This window comes from Branchiostoma lanceolatum, chromosome 12, assembly GCF_035083965.1.
Source record: "Branchiostoma lanceolatum isolate klBraLanc5 chromosome 12, klBraLanc5.hap2, whole genome shotgun sequence".
Lineage (NCBI taxonomy): Eukaryota > Metazoa > Chordata > Leptocardii > Amphioxiformes > Branchiostomatidae > Branchiostoma > Branchiostoma lanceolatum.
Window position 1 is genome coordinate 15,254,029 of NC_089733.1, and position 14,092 is coordinate 15,268,120.

General features: G+C 40.3%; 1 long non-coding RNA gene across 1 annotated transcript in view; it reads right to left on the bottom strand.

Moving 5' to 3' along the window:
- Positions 1 to 485: 485 nt before the first annotated feature.
- The window catches only part of LOC136445506 (uncharacterized), a 31,742-nt gene continuing 18,135 nt past the window's right edge, over positions 486 to 14,092 (bottom strand). Inside the window, exons 2-3 of the long non-coding RNA XR_010757414.1 lie at positions 11,835 to 12,006; positions 486 to 1,866 (exon numbers count right to left, since the gene is read on the bottom strand). This is a non-coding gene — a long non-coding RNA (uncharacterized lncRNA). The remainder of the gene's footprint in view (positions 1,867 to 11,834; positions 12,007 to 14,092) is intronic.

Sequence of the window (14,092 nt, forward strand, 5' to 3'; positions counted from 1 at the left end):
CCAAAGGGTGCCCAACGGGGCCACGTAGGGCTCACGCCCGTAGTTGACAATAGATGTCTTGCATGTGATTAGCATATCTTTTGTGAAACATTTATTCCGGTCTTAATCTGGAATGGTTCAAGTGAAACGATTCACGATTGCATTTTTCTGACAGCAAAATATGATAAACACCCCTCCCCGGACGAAGAACATTAGTTACTGTACTAAAATAACAGTAGCTAATTGAACTATTAACATATAAACTTGTCCTGAGCCTACTGAACACGATGGCAAGACATCCTAAATTGTCTTGAACCTCATTTAACATATCTATTCAGAGTTTTGGTATAAAACCTGGTTTCCCGGTCCTTCCCTTAGTCACTGAGGAAAGATGCTGTCTAAAACGTCTCACTGTTTCAAAATTTCATCCAGTTGCTTGAGTAATTATTTTTTGGCGTATATCATAACTTTATCAAGCCAACGTGGTAGACATGAGACAAACCACATCCCAAGTATGACATAGCTGCTTTATTTATGAAGCATCGTATCAACAAAAGAGTTTGTCAAAAATGATAAACAACTTCTAATTAAGTTCAAACTTTATCTAATGACGTGAAGTACTCAGCTAGAAAGTTTACGTTCAGCACGAGGGTCAAAACATGATAAAGGACCAGTCCTAAGGTGATTTGGACATTTGCTACACACTTGAATTGAATTTCTTACCATGATACATGAGTTGGCATCAGTTTCTAAGCACATGGGTTCCCATCGAACATCAGCCTACAAGAGAGGCAAAGAATTATTGCCATTATCACGACGGCATTGTCTTGATGGCATGGTATATTCTCACAACACAGTCCACCTCCTCTCCTAGATCCTGTACCCAAACAGATGCAATCGTCTTTAAGTGTAATGATTTCTTCTGTTTTAAGACAGTTCCTCCACATAATGTTGATCGTCCACACCTCTATTGCAACGGCGCCCCCATAAACCTAGTATTTACCCGCAGCCTTTCTAATGAACAGACCAAAGTGATATATTAAATCTACCTTTTCATCTCCGGCTCTAAACATGCCTTATACTTTAAGATAAGTCCTCCCGTCTTAACATCCCGTTCCCCGTCTTCTTTGATAAAGTTCACCTTGTAGGAGACGTCTTGAGGGGCGAAGATGCTGCAAGAAGCGTGGACGTCGTAATGTGTCTTATCGTCCACCAGGGGGAGGGCGACCCCGGCGCAGAACAGGTTCATTGGCACGATTGTCACCTTCGATTTGTGTGTGATTCGCGCTTTCGGGAGGGTGCATTTGGGCTGCCCGAAAGCGTCCAGATCGTTCACACAGGTGCATTCTGAGTTGGGAGTTCCCATATTGCAAGTAACATTGATGATGCAGGTTATAACCTGGAACAACTGAGATCCCTCTTGGAAGAGCTGAGAACTCTCCTGCTCCAGGTTCTGCTCATCTGCAGAGCGTTCACTCCGCCGGAGGGACATTCGTGATGAGAGTGACGTCATCTTCATGAGGACCCGGATCTCGGCGTCTGGTTCAGCACGTGTCCTTGAAATAGCGTGTGTCGCTTTGAAAACGTTTTTGCGATATTCATTCTGCACAATTTTACCGGAACTGTTAGTAGATATTGCTACGTTGTAACGACCATTCTTGTGGAGTAGGAGTTCGTTGGGCCTGACTGCGTGGCTCTCTACAGCAGGGTTGACTCCAGGAGCCGGGATAGGCTTGGTCGTTCCCACTGATCTGGACACGACCAGTACAACAACGCACAGGACCAGGTACTGCATGACGACTGTTACAGGGACCATCTGGCTCATGGTTAGTCCACTACAGATGACCAGGTGCCTCCGTCTGAAAACAAGATGTCTCTAGACGAACTCTGGAGAGAAAAAAATAAAGAGTTTAGATTGCTTTTGTTAAATTACACGCAGCTGATATGCACATCCGAGATTTTTAGATCACCCTTTTGACGAGGCTATGAAGATATCTTTGATACCGTAGCCGAAGCCAATTCTATAGCCAAACATCATATCAAATGTCAGGGCAAACACAGACTATGATCTAATTAATCATAGTGATTAACAATACACTAAAATGCTTATCTGAAAACAACAAAGTTGATATCCTTACTTTCCATTTCTATTGCTTTTCTACATTACGTAGATGAAGTCTGATTACTAGAAAACATACTAGATATTTCAATTGCACAGATAAAATGTCTACATCTAGACTGTACTGGATATTTGTGACGATTTGGAAATTTGGAAGTAGTTATTGCTATAATGTCTGTATAGAGTTTTCAAGGACATTGTCAGCAAGCCGAGGACCTGGCAATATACATAATCATACGTGCCGCTGTTCCCCCAATGGCACACCATACATCTCTGTGATATTCTGTTGATTTAGATCCCAAGGAGCTTGTTTTAAAAGGTTTTACCCGTCAACAGCCCAGATTGTAACAGCTGCTACATAAACATACCGCCATTCTGGACGCAAAATGCCTGGGAAGTCTGGGGTTAGGCTGAGTGGGCATTCATCACCTTGATTGCGGAGGGTCCTTGGGGACTTTTTGCAGGTGTACTCTGGGACACATGACGGTGATATTGAGTAGTTCTTGAAACATGGGGATATCAACAACACCCTGAAGCATCAATGGGTATGACAGTACCGTGGCAAATGTATATCATGTCGAAACACTTGTCGCGTTTTGAGGTACGCTGACGTTGAATGCCATTATGGTTGTCAAGTTTAAACCTTGTTGAGAGGAGACCACGATGTGTTTAGAATATCACAGTACTAGTAAAAAAAATTCTGAACTGTAAGAAGAGATTTTAGTGCATCAATTGGGATGAGTATACATGACGTTAGAGCATGAAAAGACTTATATGTCTCATATATTAAACTCCATTCGCCCTACTTTGGCGTCATGTTGCCTAGGGTGACTTATCTGGTCGTCCTGGAGTCTCATCAGTCATTCCCTGACACGGAAACCCACAAGAGAAAAGAATAACTCAAGTCAGCAATTTCACCAAAAACCTGCCGCAGTGCTGGCAGCTAGATCACAAACTTAAGATAGAAGATAAAAGAGCTCTTATAAGATTCAAATTTTGACCAGGAGGGTCAATTCTGGTTGCTTGTTATAACGTTTTATCCTTGATGTACAAGATCATCTTATTGTCTGCCTGATTGTGTATGTAGGATAACTGGAGAGGAATAACCCAAGTCATTTCACTTCGTGTCAGCAACTTATGTCGTTACATGTTCAAGTACAGGGGTTGATAAGGAAAGGATTCTGCTTATATTTAGATCGTAACTTCGTCAATGAAAACTTCAAAAAATTAAGAAGAGGGTTTTTGTGTGGGTAGATTTTATTTCGAAAAGTAGTACGCTTGTGTGGCCTTTCAAGTCAACGGTAGATTACTTTCTACTATATAACGGTTTAGGGTCATATAGAGCGAGCTCGTTAAAAGGGAAACGACAGTCTTGGTTTTACCCTTAGCTTGTTCAAGATTCCGATCTTTCCTTCTCATACTCTGTGCTTGGCCAGAAAAGAATACCCTCGAGGGGCGATGGGAATAAATTGGATTTGCACTAAGCCTCGGTGGCGCGTTCTTCCACTTTGAGGTCTTCAATCTTTCGGTAGTATCGGCAATGCCCTCGGGAGGAATTCCTATTGAATCGCAGTCTGGGGATGTGATATGATTCTTTCATGATATACCACGGTGTCTGTTCCGAGGGGACGTATGGGCGCTCTCCTCCGCACGCTGCCCCGAAATGTCAGAGATGGAGAAGGGCCGCGAGGCCACGCAAACAATGAGGAGTGCACGCGCGTTTGGTTCGACAGTCTGAGTTCCAAAGGCCAAGAGGGCCTAATGGTCCATGCCAAGATGGCTACCCGTTATTAGACGGTATATTTCTTGGCTGAAGACTTATGTTGACTGAGGTAAAACATACAGGTCCAGAACAAACGGTGAACGCTACATAGCTAGATGTTATATAATGATTAAACCAACTCGAAACCAACGCTATATCAAAATGTATTCTAGCCCTTATTGTATTGTATTAGTGATTAGGATGCTATATCAAACTGTATGCTAGCCCTTATTGTATTGTATGATTAATTAGGATGTTAAATTTTATTCTATACTTCTACTTTGTATTATGTTTACGAATTCTTGCCATACTTTGTACCATGTACAATTGTCGTGCAATAAAGTTCTTCTTTATAAAATGGTAAGTTGCGTTAAGTATTTTTTTCAAATTAACACATGACATTACGCGATAGTACATTGAACCCCAAACTTTCCTTGTTCAAGAAATGACAAATGAAATGACACAACCTTGGATTACATGGTGACACATGGTCTGAACAGTAACTGGCTGTTGGGATCTGAGCAGGGATATCATCAAAATAGTAATGCAAACATGTCGTTCAAAGATCGTCGTTTTTCCATATTTGTTGTGTATCGATCATTTTTATTTGATATTTCGTATAGATGTCAGACGTTTGATGACATAGTTGACTCAGGCCCCCATTCTATTAGACGGCGATGGTGATGCGACCTCGCTGCGACGTAACTTTGATTTGTGTGACCCTTGACATTAAAATAGGAATAAATAAAGTGCAAAATGTAGAAACACTGACTGAAAAGTCAACAAAACACACAAAGCGTGGAAATAAGTTTTTTTATCTATACAATTCGTTGAGTGCTCTTCAAGATTGCTCGGTCGCAGCGCGGTCACACGGAGGTTGCCGTCCTCGTGGAATTGGGTTGTTAATTCCCCCATTGACTTAGTGGAAGGCTACTGATGTACGAAACTACAATCTACGTATACTGCTTTCTGATTTAGACCAACCCTAAAATAAGAATTAATAAAGGTATATCCAGACTAGAAAAATGCTATTAGTCTTAGCAATGATGAATAAGCAGATTGCAAAACACTCGGAAATTAATAATTGGTAATCCCAAATAAGCAATATGGCTTTTCTAGGCACCTGAGAAACCAATCATTCTGATGACGTAGGTGAAGTAAAATCATCGTCTCCTTGAATTTTAAGAGTTTGATATTCATAGGTTTTGCGTCTTCTAATGTATTATTTTCTCACATTAGAAGATTTCGTGCTGTTTGCAACAAACGTAAAAAGCTGAGGAAGCATATACTTGTTTTTACATACATATATACATCGAATATCGTACCCTGGACGTACAATACTTTTCTTATTCAAAGAAGAGTCATATACATGAACAAAGACAAAGTGGCGGCCTCCTCAAGTTGTCAAACCATTACAAGTGACCACCTCTACATAAGGACCACCTGGCCAATATGATAACTTTTTGGTGGTCCCTTGGTGATAATTTTCTCTATGACACAGACATCAAGCATCGTGTCTATTGTGACCACCTGTCCACATAGACTAGATTTTATCGGTCCCCTGTCTTCTTTCGCAGTTTTACTAGTAGCACATATATATTTGTGGAGTTATATATTGCTTGTCTTTTAACTGAGCCGACAACATTACAATACCTGCGTTTTTTAGGACAAGTTTACCAACGATGACACAATACAACGCTATTTCTATGTCTTCAGTAACGAAGGATACGATAAATTTAAGATGCGATATTGCGGTGTTAAGAAATCGTTAAACTGCACAAAACGTGTAGGTGGAGAATCAAATAACATACCTCTAAGCTAGTACCAGATACAAACGCACACGACTGGACAAAGAGTTCGCAATTGCAACACTAGCCTTACTGTTTTCTTAAACATCCACTATATATGTCCAATAAGATTTCGATTTTCTATAATTAGAGGTCCGGCTCATCGTTCTAATTCCTATGAGCAATGAATATATAATTGCATTAGGCAAGACGGAGTTTATGTCTATCGGAAGAAGATAATCTCACTACAGAGGCTTGTCGTATGACATCAGATCGAAGGATATAAGTTGATTAGTAAGCCATCTTCAATGCAAATGAGCTTAGAAATGATTTTCCCTGCGTGTATGAACACCAGAAGTAATGAGGCTATTGAGATGATTAGTCTTTCAAACAAAATGAGTCAATACATCGCTAGAAAGTAGAGTCAATACTGGACAGCATCTAATGCTATACATTCTAGGTACGGTGCCTTCTACGCATCTATTGTGTACAAGTAGGTAAATATATCAAAGAATGTTTAGATATGAGAACTAGTAGTGTAAGTGATACTTAAAACTCGACATGTTGAAGTATCTATATACTTGTACTTAGGTTAATTATTTTGTATACCATTGTTTGTTGTTTGCATATATATTTGTAGAAGACCTTACGAAAGTCGCTGTAGTTTTGTCGTGTCAATTTAGATTTCTCTATATATGGTCATCAACGTGGTTGTCAAAGACCCGATGTTAATACCAAGCTCAAATATCTATAACAAGTATAGGACACATCGATCGCCTTTACATTTTAATTGAAACTATTGAAGTTTCAAGTTGACCTGACGATTGTTATAGTCGATAATTATCTTACAAACAGACAAAGAATAGAACATCGGAATCGCAGGAAATGTGTCGTTTACTCATACATCAATTCGTACTTTTACTTGTAAACTTTGAACGGGGATCATGATCAAACAAGGAACTTTGCACTTGAATTAAATTATAGAACAATGAAAATTGGGTTAATGTGCTTAACTAATATGCAGCCTTCCGTCACCTGTATCATCAGGTTGATAAATCACTGGTTTTATAAAAGAATTTGGTTGTGCAACCTTATGTGATAGCGACCGGTGCAATGGCCAAGTGAGTAGAGTGTTCGCCTTGCATTCGGTGGGTCGTGAGTTCGATCCCCTGTCGGCCAAGACCTTTCGTAATGGTACATACTACATCTCTGGGTATATCTCTCAGTCCTTATGAGAAAGAGTATCTATTAGTGTGTTGCCTAAATGCTATTAGAAAGGAGATGGACCTAGCCTTATGCACCATTTGGTGCGGGAAGGACTTTAACCACCAAACTAACCTTTTGTCATAAGTAAGACTATTTGTTGCCACTTGAATCGTTTGTAAAATAAACCTCTAATTTCTTATCCGAGGGTAACACTTTACTATCTAACTTCTACATCTACAGGTCTGGTCAATACTTTGCCAGAGGCAATTCCAAGCCTTGACAAAACCGTGTATCGGTAAAACGGTGTTTCATTAACGCCCCATTGGCTTCGTGTTAACACCGCAGTAATCCGCTGTTAATACCACCGTCGATTGCCCACCGGAAAATGGAAAATGTGCCTCACAAAGCACTTCCGATCCGATACTACCCGTAGTGAATTCTGTCACTCCTAAATGCAATACCCTTTACCTGTTCGAATCAATATTCGTTTATCCAGTTCACAGTCAATCACTTATTCAAGGAGTTTATCGCTGCGAACAACACACTATGTGATGATATCCTTGTAGCCTGTTTCTTTATGATGCTATCTAACATCTTCTTTGAGCAGATTACAGAAAGCATTCTTACAAGGGGTGGGCACCGGTACCGTGTACCGGTACAAAACCGGTATTTTCTTATGGACCGGTCAAAAAAAAAACGGTCCAGAAAAAATCAGTGGACCGGCCAATGGACCGATTAGAAAATTCACAGTACCAACTACCAGCATACTTGTGTCTCCCTCTCCAAAATACGATGTACTGCAACACTACTATAGGTACAGGTACAGGTACATGTACAGGTTCAGGTACAGGTACAGGTACATGTACAGGTACAGGTACAGGTCCGGACCTGGACCTGACCATCTGGACCTGGACCGGACCTGAATTTTCTGGACCGGTACCCACCCCTAATTCTTATCGTAAAAATATGATATACTTTTGTGCATTATTGGCCTTGAATCTGAACCGTGAGTTCTAAAACTACACCGTATTGAACATCACAAGATTTCTCGTTCAATTACAAAGCATTGTTAAATTATTTAATAGAAGTATGAATTTGTTAAAACTTGATAGTTGGCGTTCCGCAAAATTGACTATTCGCGAATTCTCTTCGACAAGAATGTGATGTGTTTGTAATACAGTGTGTATCTCCAACGCCTAAAGCTAATGAATGCTACAAGATTTCTTTCTACTTGATAAGAATATTACTGATTAAAATATGAAATACATTTGCGATCGTCACTCAGAATCGATTATTCGCATACTTTGTAATCTTCGACAAGAATCTTGTATGTTTCTGACACGGAGTGCAGCTCCTACAGCTAATGAATACTACAATGTTTTTTTTGAAAAAAGGATCGAAAGCATGATTACACTATTTGATAGAAATATGAAATTGGCAAAAATACATTTGCGGGCGTCATTCAAAATCGATTATTTGTATAATCTTTGACAAGAATCTGGTATGTTTCTGACACAGAGTACAGCTCCAACTCCCACTGCTAATGAATACGACCATATGTCATTCTCAAGTTGAAAGTATTGAAACGTGATTAAACTATTTAATAGAAGTATGAATTTGGAAAAATTCGATACTGATCGTCACGCATTCCCATACCATGTTTCGAGTTATCTCGACATGAATCTGGTATGTTTCTGACACAGAGTGCAGCTCCACCGCCTACATCTAATGACTACGTATACTACAAGATGTCTTTATCAAATAAAAAGTATTGAAAGCATAACTAAACTGTTCAGAAAAAATATCAATTGGCAAAAACACATTGATTTTTGTGGACGTCATTCTAAGTCCATTATTCGCATGCTTTGTAATCTTTGACAAGAATCTGGTACGTTTCTGACACAGTGTGCAGCTTCACCGCCTAAAACTAATGAATACTACAATATTTCTTCTTTATCAAAGAAAAAAGTATTAAAAATAACTAAACTATTCAGTAAGAATATTAGATTGGCAAATTTAACAGTCTCGGCCGTCATTCAGAATCGATTATTCGCATGTTTTGTAATCTTCGACAAGAATCTGGTATCTTTCTGACACAGAGTGCCGCTCCAACAGCTAATGAATACGACGACATTTCTTTCTCGAGTAAAAAAGTAGTCAAACATGACTACAATCGATAACAATTTGAATTTGGCAAAATTCAACAGTGAGCGTCACGTAAAATTGATTCATCTCATGCTATGTTTCGAGTTATCTCCAACAGGAATCTAGTTTGTCTCTAGCACACTGTGCGGCTCCAACGCCTACAGCATTGCCGGTGGCACCTGGTGGCAACAGCAGGCCATGGTCCCAACCGATCTAATTCATCACGAGATCTAAATCTGTGGAGGGCTGCCTCCGTTACGATCGACAGGGCTGTTAATGCCCATGCTGATGTAGCGGTAACCTCGCCTGGATTATTAATGTCATTTGTCACTTCTTTTCTCGATAAGAATCAAGTCGTTATGTAAGGATGGAAGTGGGTTTAATTTTGTTGAAAAAAACTATCCCTAGTATACCAACAGCAAAGGAGACCTACGTGTCGAACTCTGTGGCACAACCCACCTCTACTACCTAACATTAGTTTCTGTATTCAAACAACAGGAGCTAATTGACTCATTAGAATCAGCCTTGTCTTGACTTTGTATTCAAGTCATTGACATATCAATTGATAATTTTTGTTTAAAACTTGGTGCATCTCAGATCTTACTCCAGTCAGTGACGAAAGGTAGTGGATGCTACCTGAAACGTCTAACAATTTCCAACTCTATCCAGTTGCTTGAGGAATCGCTTCCTGGCGGAGTTCCCTGTAAAAATGTATATCTGCTCTTGTTGTCAAGTGTCAGTTAACAAAATATACTATGTTTCGATAATATTGATGTTCAGCTAACCCGCAGTCTGGTGCACTCTAAGTGTTCCCTTGCCACTAGTTTTATAGAGTTACGGTATAGGTCAGATCAGTATCTTACCTTAATGACAGGACGCGAAAGGATCGACAAAAGGTTTATGAGTATCTGCAACGACAGTCGTGTGTTTGTGATAAAATCAATCTAAATAAAGTAATGACACCTTTGAGCTTGATATTCAATGAAATGTGTTCATTTGATTAACAAACCATATAATTATTATCAATGGTTTTGGGAAATGGACGTTGTTTCCGTCTTATAAATGACAGCCGTTATGCATAGTACTATACTATAGTACATATCATACATTCAAGCACATATTGACATGTACATATACATGTATAGGACATTATATATGATAAATATATAGGAAAAGCCCCAACGTGTCTGAGGGATGTCCCTATAGCTCATCTGGTACAAGCTGCTGATTCCAATAAGCTACTTACAGGGATACTCTAGTTAAATCATGGGCAGGACATCTCGGTTGGGGCTGCACGCGTATTTCGGAAGGAACGTTCGCGTCCCGTCTTCGAGGAGCTACCTCGAACATGTTAAAGGGGAAAGACTAGCAATCCCTGCCTGTGAATATACCCTGCTACTGAAACAGCAACGTAACTTTTTGCCCTATGTGCCACTAGCCGTACGAACGAATTGACAGTGTCTATTCAAAACTTTCAACGGAGAGCTTTAAGTATTAAGGGTGGATAGCAGGAGTAGACATTGTGTCCCTGAGTTTTGCAGCGACTAATTGGGAAGTAATTTTCCAATAGACAACGACCCGACGAACCAATTTCGCAGATGTCTATCAACATGGAAACCAAAGCTAATGATGCATATGAATTATACACCACTTGCTGTTGAGAGTAAAGACGACATAACTGTTAATACTTCATGAACTGGTCACTTTAGGCAAAGAGTATTGAGAAACGAATTTAGCCCTCAAACACCCAATCGTCTGAACCCCAGGCGCATATTTTGAAGTGGCATTTGAACAGTTTGGATCGAAAAAAATCTACTACAATCTCCCCTAACTTCTACGGAGATTGGCACAATACTGCGAATGTCTATTGCCTTGTCCTCAATATGCATTCTTGAAAGCATGAATACTTCAACACCATGCAGATTGCTAACATTACAGCATTTTGTAGAAAATCATGGGATAAAACTGCAGTAAAAGTGAAGTTAGTACCATTAGTGCAAAGCATGTCCTTCTGATTTTTTGGATAAATTATGATAACGAGCAGGAATTATTCACACCTGAACATGTCTCTTTTATTTAAAAATAAAGTATGTACAATGATTACCAACAACTGAACAAAACATAATGGGGTCCGTTTCGAAAACGTTCACGCCATTTTTTCGAAAAGGCCATTTTAGTCACATAAATGTTGGGGTGTTTGAGGGTTAAGTCTCCCCCCATCTGATTTTCAAGTAAAACATGAAAAAACACTATATTTCTATAACATTTTACACATTTATACTTAGTACTGGACTTCCACTGGATGCCACCATTATTAGTGACCTGCTACAAATCGTGGCTGCCACTAACCGCCTTGTTATGCTCTGCTCGATAAGGAAAGTACTTTAGGAATCCTGTTAGATCCTTTGGCTCATCGAGGAAACGTAAAAGGACGTTAATGGGCAATCCTTGCGCACCTAAAGTGCATTCAACCGCACGCCAATCCCGGCAATACGACACTACGGCTTTGCCAAGAAGGCTTCTCTTATATCGTTTCCACATGGTTAGGTCTTAAAGTAATAGTTGAACACGATCCCTGTGATGCTTTATTCGCGGTGTTTAAACAGCCGGCAATGGGGAGTAATGTGGGCGTACGGGATTTAGATTTACGAACTACCGAGTAAGACTGGGGAGTCAATAGGCATCTCTCCAACACCTTGCGTACTCAGGACCATGTCGTGAAGGCAATTCCTTTTCGGCTATCAGCTAAGATATCTTGATCACAGATAAGATATGAATGATCAGTTACGGAAGTATTGCATTTTTGCAAACACGATTAGAAAGAGAGTTGGTATACCTGTTGTTGAACTCGGCGATGATGTTAGCATCGGATGAGATACCGCTGTGTGCAAGCCTTGTCTCTCGGGTCCGTTGCTTCTGGTAGCCGCAGGAACATCAACAACGGCTCCCGCTCTCATGTTCCCCGGGAATCTCTCCCTCCTGCAGCGCCCGTCTCCACTCGATGCCCGCTGGAAGGAATAAGAGTTCGATACATGGATCCCGCGGCATTAATTTCATTGAGTCCAATATTCCCTTCGCAGATCGGTATTAACCGAATTACTTCTCCGGCGAGTAAGCCGTTTTTTCATACGTGACAATTTCCCGGTGGACTAGGCTTTAAGTCCACGAGATTGGAATTATAGGGAGAGGCTAACTCCCCGCTTTGCCAGGCGATATTTATCGGCCTTTACCTTGGAAGGTGACAGGAATACAGCTGATTCTGTCACGCCAGGGACTATTTCAAAAGGGTATGATACAGTCGATCATACACTGCGTGGTTTCACTGTTGTTATCTTCACAAAGTGAAAAAAAGGTTCTCTTATACAGTGATATGTGAACCCCTGGGAACACCCCCTGTTCGTTAATGGAGAGGGTTGGGGTAAATTACTGTGGGCAACCGAGCGTGATGATAACAAAGAGATGTGTCGGGGTGTATTGGACATTCCGAGAAACAGATACCAGTTGCTCGTACTCAGTTTCCCGATAACATTAGTGTATTGAGCTGGTCTATTGAAGCTATTCACCGTCCTTTTTGATAATCTATTACTCTATTTTACAAAGCTGTCCAACGGTTTGATGTATCAAGCACTTAAAATCGTCCTTAGTCAGCACTCTATAGGATTGCATTAGGTCTATTTTGCTTTGTTCGTGCAGATTAAGAAAATACATGCTGTTTACATGCTGTCTAGAACTGATGTTTGCTTTTTATGTTTACTCAAGTATTGAAGAGGTGCCCAGCGTTTTGACAACTGGTGACAACACTGCTACTGTGTTCCAAACCGCCATGTTCCATTTGGACCTCAATAACCACCTTTATACCAAAACGTATACAAATGCATCAAAAGAATCTTATGTTATAGCTGCGTACACACAAACACAGACAAAAACAGTACCCATGTCAGGGGTCACCAACCCCCTTCCAGGAGGTAACAAGGGCCAGAGTTTTCTCATCCAGGCATTGGTAACGCGTCTTTGCATTAGGGGCAGGTACTACTTCGCAAAAGTGCAGTTTTATTGCTGAAATACGCACCTAGAAATATGGGGACGGTCGTTCTGAGTATAAAAATGTAATAAAAAAATTGGGATTGTTTTGATATCAACCCTCCTGTTCATACCCACTGAAATTTCTACCATGACTATTTATTAAATTAGTGTGCTAACAAATATTATCAATGGCTCAAAGTATAGGTACTTAGCGGTAAGAAGACATTAAAGTGAAAATCTGAACCCCAAATCTATCCTCCACACAAATATAGACTATTCCACCCCCCCTTGCAAAAATGGACTAGTCCCATTAGAACATATACAAACTTCAAGGGATTAGACTTCAATGATTGCCCACATTTTGTGATTTCTCTGCTTAGATTAATACCCCCCTCCCCTATTTGCATGTCGATGTATTATGTCACTCCATGGAGAATGGGGAGTCAATCCTTTTGTTGGCGAGCTTTTCTGGCCATTTTCTTTGCCCGGGCAGCAGCTACTCTCTTGTCTTAGATATATTGCGTAAACACAGCTGCAGACGACATGTCGCCGATAGAAAGGTCTTCCCGATAGATCTAGAACTCGTAACGTAAATTATAACAACAGGTCAAAAGTGCTGAATCTGCAACATAGCCATTTAAAAAGGTCATATGGTAATAGTCTCCAACCAGACCCAATAGATTGCAAAGACCGTATCCAACTGGAAGAAGGAGCTTATAATGCAATCTAAGGGGGTTGGCTATGAGAATTCCTTCTGCCTGTTTGATACGGTCTTTGCCAACCCGTAGGTCTGCTTGGAGACTAATATGGTAACACGAACTACCGTTATGTCTGTTATCGACACATGACTGATCTAAACCAAATGCAGATTGAATTGGATTGCCATTAAGCACTCACTAGATAGCTTTAAACAGTGCTTGCAGTTAGATGTGCAAAGGTTAGGTGTGACATGCCGTTCAGTGTCATATAACCAGCTGCTGCCGCTGTGAAGCTTATGTCGTTAATCTTTTCTTTTTTTTATAGATTTTATGAACTATGCGACGTGATATTCTTTGTCAAGTGTCAAACAAA